This window comes from Protopterus annectens, chromosome 8.part0 (assembly GCF_019279795.1).
Source record: "Protopterus annectens isolate FY-2018-M chromosome 8.part0, PAN1.0, whole genome shotgun sequence".
Classification (NCBI taxonomy): Eukaryota; Metazoa; Chordata; order Ceratodontiformes; family Protopteridae; genus Protopterus; species Protopterus annectens.
The window spans coordinates 1,259,604,774-1,259,624,113 of record NC_056741.1 but is presented as its reverse complement, the minus strand read 5'-3'; the positions used below and the strand labels follow the sequence as shown (position 1 = coordinate 1,259,624,113).

The following is a 19,340-nucleotide window of genomic DNA, read 5'->3' as shown; positions in this document are numbered from 1 at the left end:
GGTTCTAGCTTCACTGTGATATTACCTTTTAGGCATGCAATTTACCCTAACTACACACTGCATGCCATCACAATGACTGGAACAACAAAAAGAAAGCAACATAAAGTTTTGCTGATGGGCTCACTTGTTAGAACTAATTCACTTTAAGATGCAGCACTGACCCAATGCCCACTACAATACTGACAATCTGTCTTGGGCCTGCAGACCTGCCATAGGGCCTGAAATCAATGGTTTCATGCTGGAGATGCCATCTGTAACATAGTAGAGCATACTGGTTGCTCCTTAAGAAAGATATTTATACCTAACAGACAGACTATTTTTGTACAAGAACATGAATGAAAGATACAATGCTGGAAAAAATTGTTTATATTCTGTACTTCTGTGATGCATCATGAATAAGACTGTAACATCGGTATGTAATATAATGTAATGTTATATGGGGCTGCAGAGTGTTACTACTCCTTTAAGAGAGAAACCTGGAGAAAGGTTGTCAGTGTTCCCAGGTGAGAACCTTGACTTATTTACAAAGGGGGTAGATAGCTCATGTCATCTGTTGTTGAAACAAGATCTAGCAGAATCTCAACATGTACGTCTGAGTATAAGGAAGGCTATCCTGAGGCCATAGTATCCACTTGGGGAAGGAACAACCCTGAGAGATGAGAGTACCAGTGGAAGTCAGGATAACAAGCTTTGAGTTTTACTTGAAGCACATACTGTGTGCTGTGATGAATCTGACTGCAAGTCAGAGACTTTGCTTCTTGTAAATACTATAAATAGTCACTACTTCAAAGACTTTTATTTTTTCATGACAGCTATGATGTTTTGTTTTCCTGGTAAAATTAGACACATGCTTTAATTTCTGGATAATAAAGCATTTGTTTTACACAAAAAGTATAAGTGTCCACTACTTACATTCTACAACATATAAATACATACATATATATATATATATATATATATATATATATATATATATATATATATATGGTTTACTATTGAAATGGAGAGTGAACTTGGTCGAACGGCCACTTCTGCGATGTATTTACGCGAACCGAAACCGTGAAACTTGTTCGCCACCGACAGGAATTAGACGTTTGACATTACCGGCCGCACAACACCTCCAGACCCATGCTACCACGGCTCACGCAGGGGCGAGGATCTGCCGTTCGCACAATTGGATTCGACCGCGGTGACATTCGCTCTTCCGCCTTCGCGCAAGTCGAGTCGCACATAGTCGGATCGGCATTTCAATGGTAAACCTATATATATATATATATATATATATATATATATATATATATATATATATATATATACTATACACACACACATTGGGGGATGTGGGGGGCATAGCCCCCCCTTATTAGTCTGAGCACATATTGTCTTCTGGAGACAGTCATTGGTGTTACAACTATGCATGTCTATTGTTTAAAATGTACTGTTTTGAAGTTTTTGAAAATACAATATAAAGCAAACACGGTGGGGGGCTATGCCCCTCTACACACCCCTAACTCTATATACTAACTCCAAGATTGCACTATAGTGGGAAAAGGGTCTATACCTTTTACTTGCCTTACAGTACTCTACACACTACCATATATACTAACTGCAGTTCAGTGAAATGAGTTTTCAGTAATTTGTGTTTTCAGTGAAGTGGTCGGGGTGAAATGAAATTCAGTGAAATGAGATTCAACAAAACAAAGCAGACCCATATATATATATATATATATATATATATATATATATATATGTGTGTGTGTGTGTGTGTGTGTGTGTGTGTGTGTGTGTGTGTGTGTGTGTGTGTGTGTGTGTGTGTGTGTGTGTGTGTGTGTGTGTGTGTATATATATATATATATATATATATATATATATATATATACAGGTGTGTGTGTGTGTGTGTGTGTGTTTGTGTGTGCGTGTATAGGTGTAGTGGTACGTGTCAAATTGATGTAACATCAATATGTCAACAAATAAATGCCAACATGCTTCTATACATGTTCCAAGGTTATTCTGTGGATTATACAAATGTAAAATCACTGTTTCTGTAGGGGAGCAAGCTCTCCTGCACCCCTCCCACATCCTCTGCTAATTATTTATTCCAACTCCGATATCTCACTATCCCCAGGGAAATGGCATATTCTCCAGTCCCTGGGATTGTTTGATCTTGCACGACTGACAACTGTCTTTTTTGTCAACCAAGTGTATCAACAAAACAGAGTTCCATATATACTTTAGTCGACTGTCACCATGTATACTATATATATATATATAGAGAGCAAGGGCGCCCGAAGGCAGGTGCAAGGGGGGTGCACTTGCACCCCCTGGAATGGGCTGGCCGGGAGATTAACTTTCTATTAATTACAAAAAAAATACTTTTTAGAGTCCCAGTCTGCCCACACTATTTGAAATTGCTTTTGCTTCTTCACGTCAAGTAAGGGAATTTAGTTGTGTTCAATGCACAGACATCAAGGTGTGTGTGCATGTGTGTGTGTGTGTGTGTGTGTGTGCGCATGTGTGTGCGTGTGTGTGTGTGTGTGTGTGTGTGTGTGTGGTGGTGGTTAGTGTTACTGAGGCTCAAACCCTGTACCTTGGGTACAAGGAGCAAGAGCCTGAATTTTCTACCTCTACCACCACTTGTTTGTGATTCAAGGAGTTGAGTCACAGCTCTCAACTGTCCAGATTTTTCACAGAATGTCTAGAAGTTTTGGCTCATACTTTTGATCTGTTCCTCTTAAAATGTGTGGTTTTCTAGAAAATTATTGAGAACTTAATTCACTAAATAATGATAGCCATTTAAGTTTCAGTCTCTTTTAGGAAATGCATGGTAGCACAAAACATTTTATTTTAGCAACTGCCTAAGATTATACAAACAATGTTTCAAACATATCTTTGGTGATGGGCCTTTGCCCCCCCCCCCCCAATAAATTTTGGCTTTTTCCAGATTTCTTGTGCTGCAAGAGAGATATAGTTGAGTCTCAAATGGATTTTACAAGGAGCTGAGAGCTCCTTAGTCTGCAGCTAACACATAAAAAGCTGTTTCTTCATTTGTTAACGCATTCCTAACTAACGCTAAATATTATTGGACACTACATGCAAAAATCTCCTCATGTCATTACTTTTACTGCTTGACTACAGATGGCATCAGTGTGGCCAGAATAACTTCAGTCTTTACCTTTCAAATGTGAGTGGTGGGTTGATAGAGCATCACACCTTGTTATATTTGCTGTTTTATTTTCTTAACTCTACTAGCAATAAATAAACAAACATTTAGGACTTACTCTTCTTAGGCATTGTTACTAGAGTTACAAATAATTGCTGCTAATGGCATTTTGACGTAAAAATGTTGCACATTATGCCTATTTGCTGTAAATGCTGGGGACTAATGCAAATGCTTGAGCAACTGTTGTCTCCACGTGTCTGGTACAAATCCGATCTATTTCCTTCCCTAGTGAAGTGTTGGCAACTACATTTAAATAATAAAGTTGTATAACATTGAACCTCCATGTTTTATTTCTGAAAGTGAGCTGACACAGCTTCTTTTCCTGGAAGTGGGGAAGCCTTAAATTTGTCCATGCTACAGAAAAAAAAAGTTGCATAATTCTTACCTGAAATCACAAAAAAGAATCACCTTAAAGTTGTGTCAAGGCAGGCAGTAAGTCACTGTTTCACTGTTCTGCTGTCCCTTTGCCTTCCTAACACTGTGTGTAGCGTAGGTCTACTGAAATAAGTGAGAGGTTTAGCTTACTCAAGTTTGTTTAAAAAGGGAAGGGGCGTTTTTTTGTGAAGAACTAAAGATTCTCGAATTACAGGTCTAACTTTATCAGGAAGACGTGAGGCCCTCTACAGGGAACTGCAGAGCAGCCACAGACCAACCAACAATCTAAACTAATATGTATTATAGAAACGCACACACACACACGCACACACGCGCACACGCGCACACACACACACACACACACACACACACACACACAAACTGTAAAACACACTGTATACACTGTTTTTTTTATTTAATTTTGCTAAGATATTATATCCACTGTTCCTTATATCCCAATGTCACTGCATCAAAAATATAATATTACAAACCTCTGTCAACATAGTCTTGTTTACATTTTTCTTTTTGACTATTATTGAGAGCCTGAGCATAAGAGAAAAATACTTGTAATCCACAACACACATCATTGCTTGACTAAAAACTAATATTTAATACTGGAGCAAAAGAAATTAAAATGCTTGATCTCAGAACTTGTTCTAATAAAACAGGACTATTCAGGACATTTGTCCAGCATGAACTGCTTGAAAAGCAGTCGTGACAGATGCTCTGAAATTATGTGTCAATCGCTACAAAATAGCACAGATCACATGTGGGTTTGCATGAACATGCGTACTTTGCACAAATCGAACAATCAAATCCCAGCTTACTAGCAGTAACTAGTCTATTACAAATAACAGTTATATTGCCTTGAAATACATTGTATATGCATAAATATTAATCCACTAACTTATTTCTTGATATAATTACTGACTAGCCACATTGTTCCACAAAAGCACATTTTAATGACTTATTTATCATTCATACAGTATCCACTCAGCTATCTTCTATGTATTCATGCCAGCATGAGGTTTTATCTCATTTGCTGTCACCTTGTAGTGGCTTTCAAACTTGTAGCTTTGATGTTGTCTGCACATGTAGACTTGGCTTATCACCATTTTGTTGTGTGAACTGACTGTATTCATACCATAAAAAAATAAAATAGGTGTGTAGGTTCTGAGAGAGACCTTACTGTTTGAATGTCACAGAATATGAGCCCAAGCAGACGCACACACACACACACACACACACACACACACACACACACACACACACACACACACACACACACACACACACACACAAATTGGCATCAAATATACTATAGTTGGAATGCTCATAGAAAATTATCTTTTGTTTTTTTTTTTCATTATGACTGATATTACTAGATGCAGATTGGTACAAACATTACCATAGTAGGTAAGCAACAATGTCCTTATGACTATGAGTGAGGAGAAAGGATTAATAATTTCGGGAGGCAATATATTTTTATTATGACTGATATTACTAGATGCAGATTGGTACAAACATTACCATAGTAGGTAGGCAACAATGTCCTTATGACTATGAGTGAGGAGAAAGGATTAATAATTTCGGGAGGCAATATATTTTCTTGGAGTTATTAGGCATAGAATGGGAATACTAATGTCTTTCAGCTTTTCCCAGTTAGGGGTCACCACAGCAGAACTCCAGTCCACTAATGATTGGCAGTAGATTTTTACAGTGCTGAGGTGCCAGCCTGACACCTAACCTTCAAAGAAGGCACACCCATACCTACCTGCATGTATTTAATCATTACTCAACCATGGGGAGGACATGCAGACTCCACACAGAAGGCACCCCAGCCGAGAATCGAACCAGAGAACCTCTTGCTGTGAGGCGACAATGCTAACCGCTGCACCACCACAGCACACATGCATAGAGTGGGAATACTTTTTTTAAAATATAGGCTTCCATGAAAATTGAAGGTGTGGCAATACTGAAAAAAAGAATTCACAATTATAACACATTTCTATCTCAGGACTAGATTGGTGATTGCTTTCTTATTTGTGCCTGACCCACCAGAGAAGTCTCCACTAATGGCTCTACTTGTAAGTGGCAAGTTCATGATGGCCATCTAATGCTTAAACACAGGCATGTAATTTGTTAGCTGCTTCTGTGACTGAACAATCCTCTTTAGAATCCCCTCCACTTACCCATATGAGGAGTAGGCTAGAAAATGTGCCCAAACTTAGGTTATCCCTGGCTAAATAAGATGCCCCAAACATAGGCTGTCCCAGCTTCTCCTAGCTGGATGGTTGCTGCCAGTAGAATTACCTTCTGTTTACCTACTTTTACAAATGGAGATTTCAAAGATTGTTGTCAGTCAGTGCAGTAAAGGATGAAAAATGAGAACTGCATGTAGCTGATTTTGGCAAGACAAGAAAACCAGTAAAGGTGAACTAAGAAAAGAGCAGAGATGTTTTATATTCTTCTGCAAAGGTAAATCTTTTGTTGACATATATAGTTAAGGCATCAGCTTTACCATCAGGAATAAGTTTTTATTATACCATGATCCCCCCAAAACGTGCACGCTGATTGGCCAGCATGCCCGTTGTAAATCGAGTTATACTAATGGAAAAAGGTCCGGTCACCCGGACTTTTTTCCATTAGTATAACTCGTTTTTTTAAAGCACTGTCTCGCTATGTTAAATGGGTTTAACATAGCGAGACAGCTTTAAAATAAGCAACGGAGATCTCCGTTGCTTATTTTAAACTGTCTCGCCATGTTAAACCCATTTAACATAGCGAGACAGTGCTTTAAAACGGAGAAAGCAAGATCTCCGTTGCTTTTTAGTGTTCGCTATGTTAAATGAGTTTAACATAGCGAGACAGTTTAAAATAAGCAACGGAGATGTCCGTTGCTTATTTTAACTGTCTCGCTATGTTAAACTCATTTAACATAGCTAAAAAAAAGCAACGTGATCTTGCTTTCTCCGTTGCTTTTGCTCAACTCTGATGTACTGCGCAGGCGCGGTACATCAGAACTGCCGGATGCCAGACATCTGCGGAAGGGCAGTAAACAGGCATTATACTATGCCATTATTTAAGAAAAGTAATAGTTTCTTTTCTTAAATAATGTCATGGTATAATAGCAATAACCCACTTCTGGGTGTGGGTAATGGTAAATTTACCCACGCTTGGCTTTGTTTGGTCCGGGCCGCCTCGGGACCAAACCACGCCAACCGTGGGTAAATTTAGCATTACCCACACCCAGGCGTGGGTTATTGCTATATTAACCAACTTACAGAGCTCTCCATTACAATTAATAAATATTTCAACATCTTCTGCTAGAAACTCAGTAACTATCAGTATGCCACACATATCAGCATGTATGCCCCAACATTTAGGCACCATTGACATCAGCATGTACGCCCCAACATTTAGGCACCACTGACATCAGCATGTATGCCCCATTAATGAACCACTGACATCAGCATGTATGCCCCATTTATGAACCACTGACATCAGCATGTATGCCCCAACATTTAGGCACCATTGACATCAGCATGTATGCCCCAACATTTATGCACCACTGACATCATTTATGCACCACTGACATCAGCATGTATGGCCCATTTATGAACCACTGACATCAGCATGTATGCCCCAACATTTATGCATCACTGACATCAGCATGTATCCCCCAACATTTATGCACCACTGACATCAGCATGTATGCCCCAACATGTATGCACCTCTGACAGTAGCATGTATGCCCCAACATTTATGCACCACTGACATCGGTATTATACCCCAACATTTATGAACCACTGACATCAGCATGTATGCCCCAACATGTATGCACCACTGACATCAGCATATATGTCCCAACATTTATGCACCACTGACATCAGTATTATGCCTTAACATTTATGTACCACTGACATCAGCATGTATGCCCCAACATTTATGCACCACTGACATCAGTATATATGCCCCAACATTTATGCACCACTGACATCAGTATTATGCCTTAACATTTATGCACCACTGACATCAGCATGTATGCCCCAACATTTATGCACCACTGACATCAGTATTATGCCCCAACATTTAATTCCGTGCCATGCTTGAGAACATCCTGACCATGGACCATAATAAATGGTCAAAGGCTGATTTAGTGAAATATGATTCATGGAATCAGTTTTACCATACCGCCTATTCACCAAGCAAAACTTGGTCAGGAAATATAAGTTACTTGTAATTTGTAGCTCCTTACAGAAGGGTGTAAATAATTTTGGGTTGAGTGTATCTCTCTCCGCACTGGAAGCAATGGGGTGGAATACCCTGCTCAGAAAATTGTCAAAACAGATTCAATGAATCTTGCTTTATCCAATTCTTTTTAGATATGTGTGACAAAATGTTTGACCAACACACAAAAGAAAGACAAGATCCTTCTTGGAAACTTCAGTGCTAGAGATGCATCTGATTCACAGCTTTGGAATTATATCAATGAGAAGAAGTGGGATTGGAAAGACAAACTCCAGTGGTGTGCTTTTAATAAAAAATATGTAACACATGACATGCTCATCATAAACAATATCATCAGACAAAGTGGCAAGTAGAAGGCTCCTTGAAGACATCCTTGATCAAAGCACTCAGATGTCCTTAATTATTCCTAGGTTCTTAGATGAATACTAGGCTAATTGCCCTTAAGGGCCATTTTAAGCCTATCCAATAGCCTAAGGTCAAAATCAAACCATATAGCTTGTTTCTATGTATGCCAAACCCATCCAGTTACATCATTGTTAGCACTCATGATCAAACGTCACTCTGATCACCTCCAGGTTAGTTGCTCAGCATAATGCATCTGAGATTATCCAAGTGCAACTAACTCTGGGCAAAACTGCAATCCAAATTGTAGCTTGCTACAGATCCCCCACCATGCCCCAGGATTCCCACTCCCCTTTTCTTGATGTACTGGAAAATATTAGGGTTCAACCAAACACCCTAATAATGGGTGACTTCAACTACCCCACCATTAACTGGGTAAACTACTCGTGTACCAACTTCTTAGCTCAACACTTTCTGGAATTCATAAACTCCAATGCCCTGGATCAGCTTATCCACAACCCCACCAGAGGCAACAATATCCTAGACCTAGTCATTACCAACATGAATGACCGGTGTTCCACACCTGAAGTCAACTCCTCATTGGTCCGATCCGGCCATAAGCTAATCATCCTTGATATCCACATCCCGCCCCCACCCTCCATTAAGGAAACCACGATAAAAAATTTCTCCAAAGCCAACTTCATGCTTTTTAAGACAGAAGTGATGAACTTCATGACACCCACGCAGATGGACAATACAGTTACAACTGCTGAATCTTACACAAATGCACTCTATAAGCACTTACACGAGTGCATAGATCGTGCTATCCCAAACAGAACCAAGACATTATCCTCCAAAAAAAGGAAGCCAATCTGGTGGTCCCCTGCCATAATCAAACTGCACAACAGAAAGAAGAAACTGTTGCAAAAGAGAGTAAAATCCCATGAGTGGAGGAGCTCCCTGGTCAGCCTCAGTAAGAAGCTGAGATCCATTATAAGATCTTCCAAAGCTAGCTACAAAAGCAAAATCACCACTAATTCTAAGGATAACCACAAAGCATTCTATAGCTATGGCAACACCCAGATATGCTCTGAGTTACAGCACAAAGGCACGAAAATTACAGAACCAACTGATATTGCCAATATCCTGGCAGATAGGTTCATTGCTAACTTTACCCCCCCACCCCACCCCCTAAAGGGTCCATATCTATGCAGGAAGAATGCACAGTCCCTGTAATCACAACTATGCAGGTAAAAGCTGCACTCTCTAAAGCCAAAAATACAGCATCCATGGGACCGGACAATATCCCAGGCTGCGTTTTACATGAACTTAAGAACAAACTGGCTCCCCACTTAAGCACCATGTTCAATAATAGCCTCGCATCAGGCTTTGTGCCCACTGAATGGCACACAGTAACAGTTATCCCACTCCACAAAGGGGGAGCCACCACTGATCTCTGGAACTACCGTCCTATAAGCCTGATGAGCCTGGTCTGCAAGGCCATGGAACGTATCATCATGGAACTCATAAACAAAGACATTGGTAACCTCCAAACTCTGGATTCCACCCAGTTCGGGTTTGTGAAAGGCAGATCATGCCTCTTGAACCTAATCGACTACTTTGAGGCAGTCACCAAAACCGTAGATGAGGGTAAGGTGGTTTACACAGCCTATCTTAACCTCGCCAAGGCTTTCGACACCATCACCCATTCTGGAATTATAGCTAAACTCACTAAACTAGGTATAAATCCCTATGTCACAAGATGGGTTGCCAAATGGCTCACTGACAGAACCCACACTGTAAAAGTTGCAGACTCCAAATCTGACCTCAAAGCAGTGACAAGTGGAGTACCACAGGGTTCTGTCCTCGGACCTCTCCTGTTTGGTATCTACTTTTCTGAAGTACAGGCTAACACAGAAGGCCTCTGGCTAATGAAGTTCGCAGATGACTGCAAACTAGGAGCCATAGTCAAGTCCCCAAATGATGTGGACATCCTGCAGAAGGGCCTCACTGAGACAGATGCCTGGTGTCAGAGCCATGGCCTCAAGCTCAATGCCAAAAAGTGAAGTGTCATCCCCTTTGGTAAAAACTCTGTACCCATGAACTACCACATAGGCAGCAATCTCCTTAACACTGAATGTGTGATAAGAGACCTTGGGACCCAGGTGGACAGTAGTCTCTCCTTTGATAGTCACATTGCCACAGTAGTCAGGAAGTCCTTCTACGTGGCACACCTCATCATAAAAGGGTTCTCATCCAGGAAAAAAGAGGTAATTGTTCCCCTCTACTCGACACTCAGACCCATTATAGAGTACAATGCCCCTTTTGGAATGTACCTCACAGGACATCTGCAACAGTTGAAAAGGCCACAGAGATACCTCACAAAGAGGATTACTGACCTCAAACAAATGCCCTACACTGACCTAACATATAAAGCTATGTCAAACCCAGAGCTGTTGGACATGCTGCACCAAAAGAAATCCCAATCCCTCCGAGCTACACGCTCTAGGGACCTAAACTTTGTCACCACAATAAACAGGACATGCTGGAGGGATAGATTTCTGTCCCAGAGACTTCCCATACTCTGGAACAGGCTACCCATCTATGTCAAGCAAAGTTCTTCATTAGCACTCTTCAAGAAAAATTTTGATGAGTGGATGGGAAATAGGAAATACACCCCGGGGATCACTTCTGTGTCTCTGCTCAACAGTGGCACAGGAAAATAACTTTCTTGGGTGGCGTAAGCCAGGGAACCTTGTTGGCTAGGCTTACGTAGGCCCTTGGGCCGATAGCCTAGTACCTACCTATGAACCTATGAACCTATAAAAGAATGTTACCATCATGAAGATCATCAGAGGGTTCAACGACTGCTGAAAGGAACACTGCCTCACCCAATTAATCATGAATATTCAACTTGGCCAGAAACACTGAAGTTAGCAAAAATCAGCAGAGTAAATTCAGCTCCAAAGTCCTTAAAGAGCCATTGGATTAACAGGACTTTGTGTATTATTCCCAAATGAGGGTGTCTGCCATGCCAGCAGATGAAGATGATAAAGGGCATACAGGGAAGAGTTCAGAACTACAGTTAGTGAGTTTCAGTGCCTGATATCAAACAAGTGGTATGACAAAAATGATACTGTGATTCATGACTTGTGCATTCAGTAAAGAAGACTGCACTGTAGATGGCAAGATTACATATGCCAGCAAAACAAATTCATGCCAGCAAATCAAGGCAGAAGCTTAAGAAGACCTGAGACGTCTGTAATAAACTGTAACAAACCACGATCAAGGAGATGCAGTTCTGTATTGACCAACAAAACATGCTGAGTTTCATCCATGCTTCAAATGTAGTTTAGAGTCCAAAAAGCCATAGTTCTACTTATCTTTGAATTCAAGATGGTCTGGCATCCTTAAAAAAAAAAAAAAAAACTACGGCATTCAGGCCAGGTGGAAGGAACATTATGAAACATTCCTGAGCTATGACTCTCCAGTTAGAGATGCTACTAGTAGATTTGTCCTTAAGAACCCTGAAGGATTCTGCTGATCTTCCTACCAATAAAAGCCATAAGATATAACTTCAAACAAGCCAAGAACAACAACTTGCACGACTGTATATCATACTGAATGGCAACTACAAGGCTGGATGTGAGAAAGTGGTACTGATGCTCCGTCAGCTCAGTTTTTCCAGAATCTTGGACAATGTGAAAATTCTGTAAGCAATGAGAAATGCTAACTCCATTTGCCAAACTTGCCATTCATCAAACATCTATCAGTGAACATGCCATTCATCAAAAGGCCATGTGATCGTACGAAATATCCTCGAATGATCATAGTTGGCCGACATACAGGAAATGGATTGAACTACGTGCTTAACAGTATCATAGTGATAAAGAAATCTACCCTTTCCTCACTGTAGTGCGATCTCGGAGTTGGTATATATAATTAGTTTCTTGTATGTTGGCCAACTATGATCATTCTAGGATATTTTGTACGATCATAAGACCTTTCACTGAATGGCAAGTTCGCTGATATGTGTTCATTGAATGGCCCTTCGATGGCTAAAAATAGACCCCAGGAAGAGCTGAGATATTGTGAAAGGCATGGTGGCATACAAATTAAGATTTTTACCTCACAGATCCAGGATCCAGTGTTTGAGCCTAACCTCTGGTCACTGCCTATGTAGTTTGTATGTTCTGCTTGCATCTGAGAGAGTTTTTTTCCCACCTCCCAAAGACATGCTGGGCACTTGCTGTGGTGGATGGAAGAGTAAAGAGGTGCCACTTTAGGAAAGGAAGGTATTGCATTTGAACCCAGCCCTCCTAAATGAACTTAAGAGCTCTGTTAACAGAATACACCCAAAAATTAACTGAGTCTTAGGCAGAAGCAAAAACTCTAGGTGCTGCCTGTCAGCGATAGAGTCATGTGTAACCAACTTTTGGCATTAGCTATGATGGCAGTATCCTCTAGACAGGAGAATATGCACTGCATACTGTGCACTGCATCAAGGCTTGCCACTTAGCAGTACAAAATGGCTCTGTGTGACATGGTCATGACTTAATGTCACCTCAAAAAACGGGCATGGGTAATGGTGGGAGAGGTCTGCACATTAATTTGGAAAGTATATCCCCATCATAATGCCCAGCAATCATGGGTCAGTAACCTACTGCCTAGATGAGATTATTATCTGGGATATGTAGTTTTTTTGTTACATGTTATTCATATGGGTGGAGCTTTTCCCCCTGGGCCTCCACTGAAAATGGACCTGTGTCCGGTGGACTATCCCGGTTAACAAATGTAAAATAAATAAATAAATATCTCTGATAAGCAAAGGCTAGAGGTAAAATTAGGCAAACTACCAAAATTGAACTAATGATCGCTGTAGTCACCATAGGTTCTCTGACAGCACCCAGCTTGGAAGTAGGTGATATGACAGTAAGAAGGAGAAAGACTATCCTATGCATCCCGAAGATGAGCTGGAAGGGCAGTGCAGTAATGTCTCCTGGCCTGGGATCCAGAGTCTACTACTCAGGAGGAGAACAAACTACTGCACTTCTACAGTCACTTTCTATGCTTACCTAAGAGCATGCACTGCAGAAGCAGTCTACCTTAGATATAAATATACAAATATAGTGCCGAATTCTGGAATAAACACCAGTTAAAATTGGCCCTAGGCGTGAGTGCATGTGTGCCTTCTGTGGAAGGTTGGCCGCCGGGCTGGCAACTCAACACCATAAAAGCTCCTCTGCCAATCATGAGTGAACAAGGTGATCTGCTGTGGCGGCCCCTAACCAGGAAAAGCTGAAAGAGAGAGAGAGAGAGAGAGTGAAACTCTGGTATAAACAAACTACATAATAAGAGGAAGAAAATTGTTGCCCAAAACAGAACAAACCTAATGCCCCAACATCTAAGAGTAAACTCAAAAAGATTAACAAAGAACTCAGAGGCAAAGTCAAATCCTCCAAAGGTAAGCATGATCTGAAAATTGCCACCTATGTTAAAGACATCTACAAAGCCTTTTCCAGCTATGTCTGAAACCTTAGAAGCAATATCCAACCATGCACTGAGCTAATACATAATAACAACACATACTTATACCCAGAAGACATAGCCAAAATATTATCAGACAAATTTAGCTCAAGCTTTATTCTTTTATATCTGTTAACTTTCCCCCACATGTTGGCATGCCTGGATCTCACCTCTGATCACCTCAGAACAAGTCCCACAGACTCTTTCCAAGGCCAAAATTGTTAGCTTTATGGCTCCTGACAATGCGCTGGGCTACCTTTTGTCTGAATCAAACACAGACTCACTACTGAACCTGTTTTTTTCTCAGCCTGTCCACTGGATTCATACTGGAGGTGTGAAGAACTGCTCTAGTCATACCACTGCAGAAGGGGAGACCCTCTACTGACCTTGAAAACTATATACCTATAAGCCTCACCACCCTTACATGTAAACAGTGGAGCCCATTATTGTGGAGACTATTAATAAGGACATCAACAGTCTACAAACCCTTGACTCAAACCAGTTTTGTTTGTTAAAGGCCGAGCCTGGCTCCTTAACATGAATCATTTGGAGCAAGTCAGTGATGCAATGAATGCAGGCAAATCAGTTTGCTTTGCCTAACTGGACCTGGCTAAGGCCATTGAAACCATCTTACATTCTGGCATTATCAATAAGCTAACCAAACTATATGTAAGCCCCTGTGTTACCTATTGGGTATCAAACTGACTTACTGACAGAACATACTCTATCAGTGTTGGGGGCACACTCTTATCAAAAAAGGATCATTAGTGGTGTCCCTCAGGGTTTGGTCCTTTGGCCACTTTTCTTCAGTATTTACTTCTTTGATGTTATGACTGATGTCAGTGGCACAGTTATTACAGATCTAGACAGTTTAATTGATAATGAACTATCCTTTGATCTCCAAGTATCCACTGTCATTAAGAAACCTTTTTATCTACCCAGATTGATTGCTAGGAGCACATCTTCTAGGTCAAAGAAAGTTATCATCACCCTGTACTCCTCCCTCATTAGACTCACAATAGAATATAATGCCCCTTTTGGGGTGCACTTATCTAAAAATATGACTGAACTCAGAAAAAGGCAGTGTTTCCTCATTAAAAGACTCAAGAGCATGCCTTCCTTGTGCTAAACAAACTGCCTTAAATCACTTCCTCTCCTGTCTGTTTCCTGCAGACTCCTGAGGGATTACCTCGGTCTGACCTACAAAGCCTTGAGAAATCCATTTCTATGTGAACTCCTACACATCCACAAAGCAAACAACACCCTAAACACCCCCTCAGAGGAACCACCTTCCACTGCAGCATAACTAGGACCTGCTGGTGAGGTAGTTGTCTCTCTCAAAGAATCCCTCATTTATAGAATAGACTTCCCTTAGATGTAAAGCAAAGTAGCTCCCTGACCCTTTTTAAGCACAGCCTGGAAGAACGGATGGAAACCATAAATTCATAAGCCAGACACCACACAAGTATGGCAGAGTACAAGGCCAAAAATAGTCAATAAAGCAAAAAAAAAAAGTCAGGACTCTATATGTCAAAGAGCCAAAGTTTAATGTAAAGCAAACCAGTTTCGACAAAAAGGCTTCTTCAGTGCAATATCAATATAACATACATACTCCACAAGTGAATCATTAAATAAATAATTAATAAAACCGTCCACAAAGACTCACAGAGCCGATCACAAAACATCATTTAATCCAGGGGAAACTAGAGCACCCAGTCAGATTATCCAACTACGTTCCTTGTTGTTTACATGCCAACCCATTTTATTAAGACTGAGATCATATATTCTATCAATAGCTATAAACCTAAAAGTGGTAGAAGAATGCTTTATGGTATGTTTGTACAAAACACTAGAAGAACAACAATTTTATATATCACTCAAATGTTCAAAAAGGTTTTGTTAGTTATTTATTCATTGATTTATTTGTGGAGTATGTATGTTATATTGATGCTGCATTGCAGAATCTTTTTTCCTGAAACTGGTTGCTTCATATTAAACTTTGGTCCCCTGACTTATAGAGTGCTGACTTTTTATAAACAATATATTCACCCCAGGTCTGGCTCCCCCAAACCCTCATTGAAAGGCTATGAAGTTAGGTAGTAGTTATTCATGTCCTAGGATAATGAAGAAATGGGATCTTGTGGGTAGGCTACAACTACTCTAACTGATCGACAGCCTATTGTGACCCTATAGTGAGAGTCTACTAAAAACAGTGAGGGATACTATTAAAACTGTTGTCAGAATTAATGACAGACATGGCACTCAGACTCTACTATAAAGGAAGAGCAGTATTCATGATCACACAGCTATTGCAGGAACTCCTCATACTTAATAAAGTTGGACAAAATAAACTCCAATCAGCTTAAGAAAGACCATGGTTCTCTGTGTGGTTGGAATGCTCATTCCAGGACAAGCAGAACCAGATATGACAACTGCCTGGATTCGCATACTTCGGGTTGCAGGCAAAATAAGTGAGATGCTATTCTGGATTTCTGGCTAACATACAGCTAAATGGTGACCAGCAGAAGGTTCACCTAGAGAAAGCGATAGAGAGAGATAATCACAAGATCACATGTAAGAGTAGCCAGTATGCAATGCAGGTAGAGTTCGTTGTAGTAAGAAAAGGGCATTGGGGTTAAATCAGAGATTGCAAAGTTATCCTAAGTGACATAGTAGGCCCTCAGCATAAGCCTTTAGTTGCAAGTAGTAGACAGAGAAGGTCCAGGATCAGCAGAGACTATACTGAGGATCTGGAAGTTGAATGGAGCAAGAGCACAGTCATTTAAGAAAACACTCAGGGCTCTAGCACCTCAGCAAGAAGAGGAAACTTGTGGAGTAGAAGAATGACAGCAACTTAAAACATAATTTCTGAAGATAACAGAACAGCTCTGTGGCTCAGGCAGGTATGAAAATAATGTGCATAAGAAAAGATGGAGGTATGCTGTATAAGTCCAGGAAGTTCTCAAAATAAATGAGATTAGTAAGAAATGAGCAATTGAAAAGATGAACCAGGCTAAGGATACATACCAGCTGCCTAACAAAGAAGGTAAGGGAGCAGTCACAATGGTAAACAGTCTAAGTTAGAATCAGAGGTGCTGCAGCCAACTGACATAGATTTTCAGGGGCAATGTGGAATAGATAAATGCCAACAAAGCTGACAGTAAGCTATACAAAACAGTGATGCAGTCAATGCGTCTATATGGTACAGAAACCTGGGCAGTGAAGGCAGAGCAGCCAAGGAAGCTTGTTATAATGCAGATGAAAGGCCAGATACAGGTAGTAGAAGGCACACTGTGGGATAGACAAAGCAATGACATAGAGCCGAAGACAAAGCACCCCAAGTTGAAGAGAAAGTCAAAGAACAGATAGTGGGGACTCAGTCATATATGCAGGAAAGTATAAGGCATTTTAATAAAGCAAATTTAGGAGCAACAGGAAGAAGGCAAGAGGAGATGTCCAGCCAAAATATGTATTATGGACTGAATTAAAGAAGGGATATGGCAGTTGAGTATGACAAAGTAGAACAGTGGCACTGAATCAAGAGACATTGTGATAGTTTGCACGACATCATGATCCCATGTAAAATAGAAAGAAAGGAGGATGAGGATGATGAACTGAGATAGAATGCAACTGTAGGGAAAATCCTTGCCAATGTTCTTCTAATGTATTCCCTTTCCACTGGTAAACACCTCTTGCTATAATCCCAGTTGTCATCTCATAGGATAACAGTCATGATCTTCATTGTTGGGCAGATCCAAGAAAGGCATTGAAAAGAACACCTGGATATGTATAAGTCCATTGTTGTCTTGAAAGAGGCCCTCAGCTCCATCATTCATGATGCTTTATGGAAAGTACTGGCAGGACGTGGCTAAGCTGGTCAGGCTTCTGACATTTTTGCTTTGTCCTGATGACCACCAATAGTTTCTAGTACTGTTCAAAGATAGACCGATTTAAATTTTAAACTAAGGTCAAGTAAATATGCATCATATCCTAAGACTTGTTTCCATCTTCTTAATAGTTGTGCTGTTCTTCATCAGAGACCACCCATCTGTTGAAACTGAGAGACTACAAAGTGAATAGAGGTCTCTTCCCCAGGGATTACTTCAGTGTCACTGCTTGACAGAGGCACAGAAAAATGATAGGCATAGTTTTTATTCAAACTAAAGGGGTGGCGAAAGCCACATAACTATGGGCTAGGCTTATAAATGCCCTTGGGCAGATAGCCTAGTATGAACCTATGAACCTATGAACCTATGAACCTATGTAAATCTGCATTCAGAGACCCACTTTTCAGAGATATCTGAAATTGAGTAAGCTTTAGTGGTGATGATGACTATGCCATTCTAGCCCATACCGAGTAACCTTCAATTACACCAGATAATTTTGCAGACAGTTACTGAAATGTAGAACTCTCACATAGCTTTAGCAAGACCAAGGTTTTCGATCACCCTACCTAAATCCTTAAAAATAGCCCTCCACAATTCATTATTAACAGGCACATCTTGGAAATAGTGTAATTCTTCCCCTACTTTGATAGCTACCTCTTCTTAAGAGCAAACACCAACAATGAGATTAAGCATAGGATCTGTACTCTAGTACCTTTTTTGGGAAACTTCTTTGGCATGCCTTCATCAACCATGATCTACAAAAGGACACAATGTTAGAGAAATAAGTTAATTTATTATCTGTGTATTTTTTATGGCTATGAAACCTAGGTGACTTATCTGTATACCTAAACAGGCTGGATACCATCAGTGATCACTACATCAAGTACACGAACTGCTGCACTAAACAACAATGTTCTCACTGATGACAGTGTCACCTGCACTGAGAATGTGATCCACAGAGAGCATCTCCACTGACCTCGACATTGTACTTAGGCAGATGTCTCATGACATCCAGAATAGATTTAGCACTATCAGGTCATTCATAGCCAGAGATCCTTTAATGGTCATTGGAAATGTTAGCTAGAGACACCAAATCTGTACTCAGGTGCATCACAAGAAGGGAAAAGCTAACCATTAACCATTCTCTCAAGCACTACAACTCCAGAAGTGGATCACTTTAAAATGTATTGCTTTTGGAAGCAGAAGGGGAGAGAGAGAGAAAGAAAATGTAGAAGTGTAATAAAAGGCAAGTAATCCCTAACCAGCAAACAATTATTTTACTATTCTTCCTCCTGGAAGCATCTGCAGTCATTATAGACACATCTGAAGATCCAGAACTGGATTACTGAGTCACCTCAGGACCCATCAGAAAAAGACAGTATCTTTAAATTAAGGGATTGCAGAAGACAGTGCATTTCAGGTCAACAAATGCAAAAAAAAAATCAAAAGCAGTTCAACAAAACTACTTTCACCAACAGTGGAGATTGCCTTTTTCTCTGCTACTGTGCAACCTCAGACTGGGAATATATAATGCCAGGGGTGGGGGTGGCTTACCCCTTACAAAGAAAATCTTTTAATATTCACTGAAGGTGGTTTTAGAGAACTGCTTTCACATTTTTTGTGTTCACCAAAACTACATTCAGCGACTCAACATGTATCCACTAAAGACGACTCAAAAAAAAATCAAAAGGTCAATGCATTATCTAGGACTAAATATGTATGAAAAAGAGACTGGGCAA

The 19,340-nt window shown here is 40.4% G+C and overlaps 1 protein-coding gene across 5 annotated transcripts in view; it reads right to left on the bottom strand.

Moving 5' to 3' along the window:
* The window catches only part of LOC122809346 (catechol O-methyltransferase A-like), a 321,593-nt gene that overhangs the window by 297,857 nt on the left and 4,396 nt on the right, over positions 1 to 19,340 (bottom strand). For 2 of the 5 annotated variants that reach the window (XM_044080759.1, XM_044080758.1), the window contains exon 1: positions 3,606 to 3,757. The exons of 1 other annotated variant lie outside the window; for it this stretch is intronic. The gene's annotated coding sequence lies outside the window, so the exon portion shown is untranslated. Of the gene's footprint in view, positions 1 to 3,605; positions 3,761 to 19,340 lie in introns of those variants that run through there. 2 more of the 5 variants (XM_044080762.1, XM_044080761.1) reach the window with 2 other exon arrangements.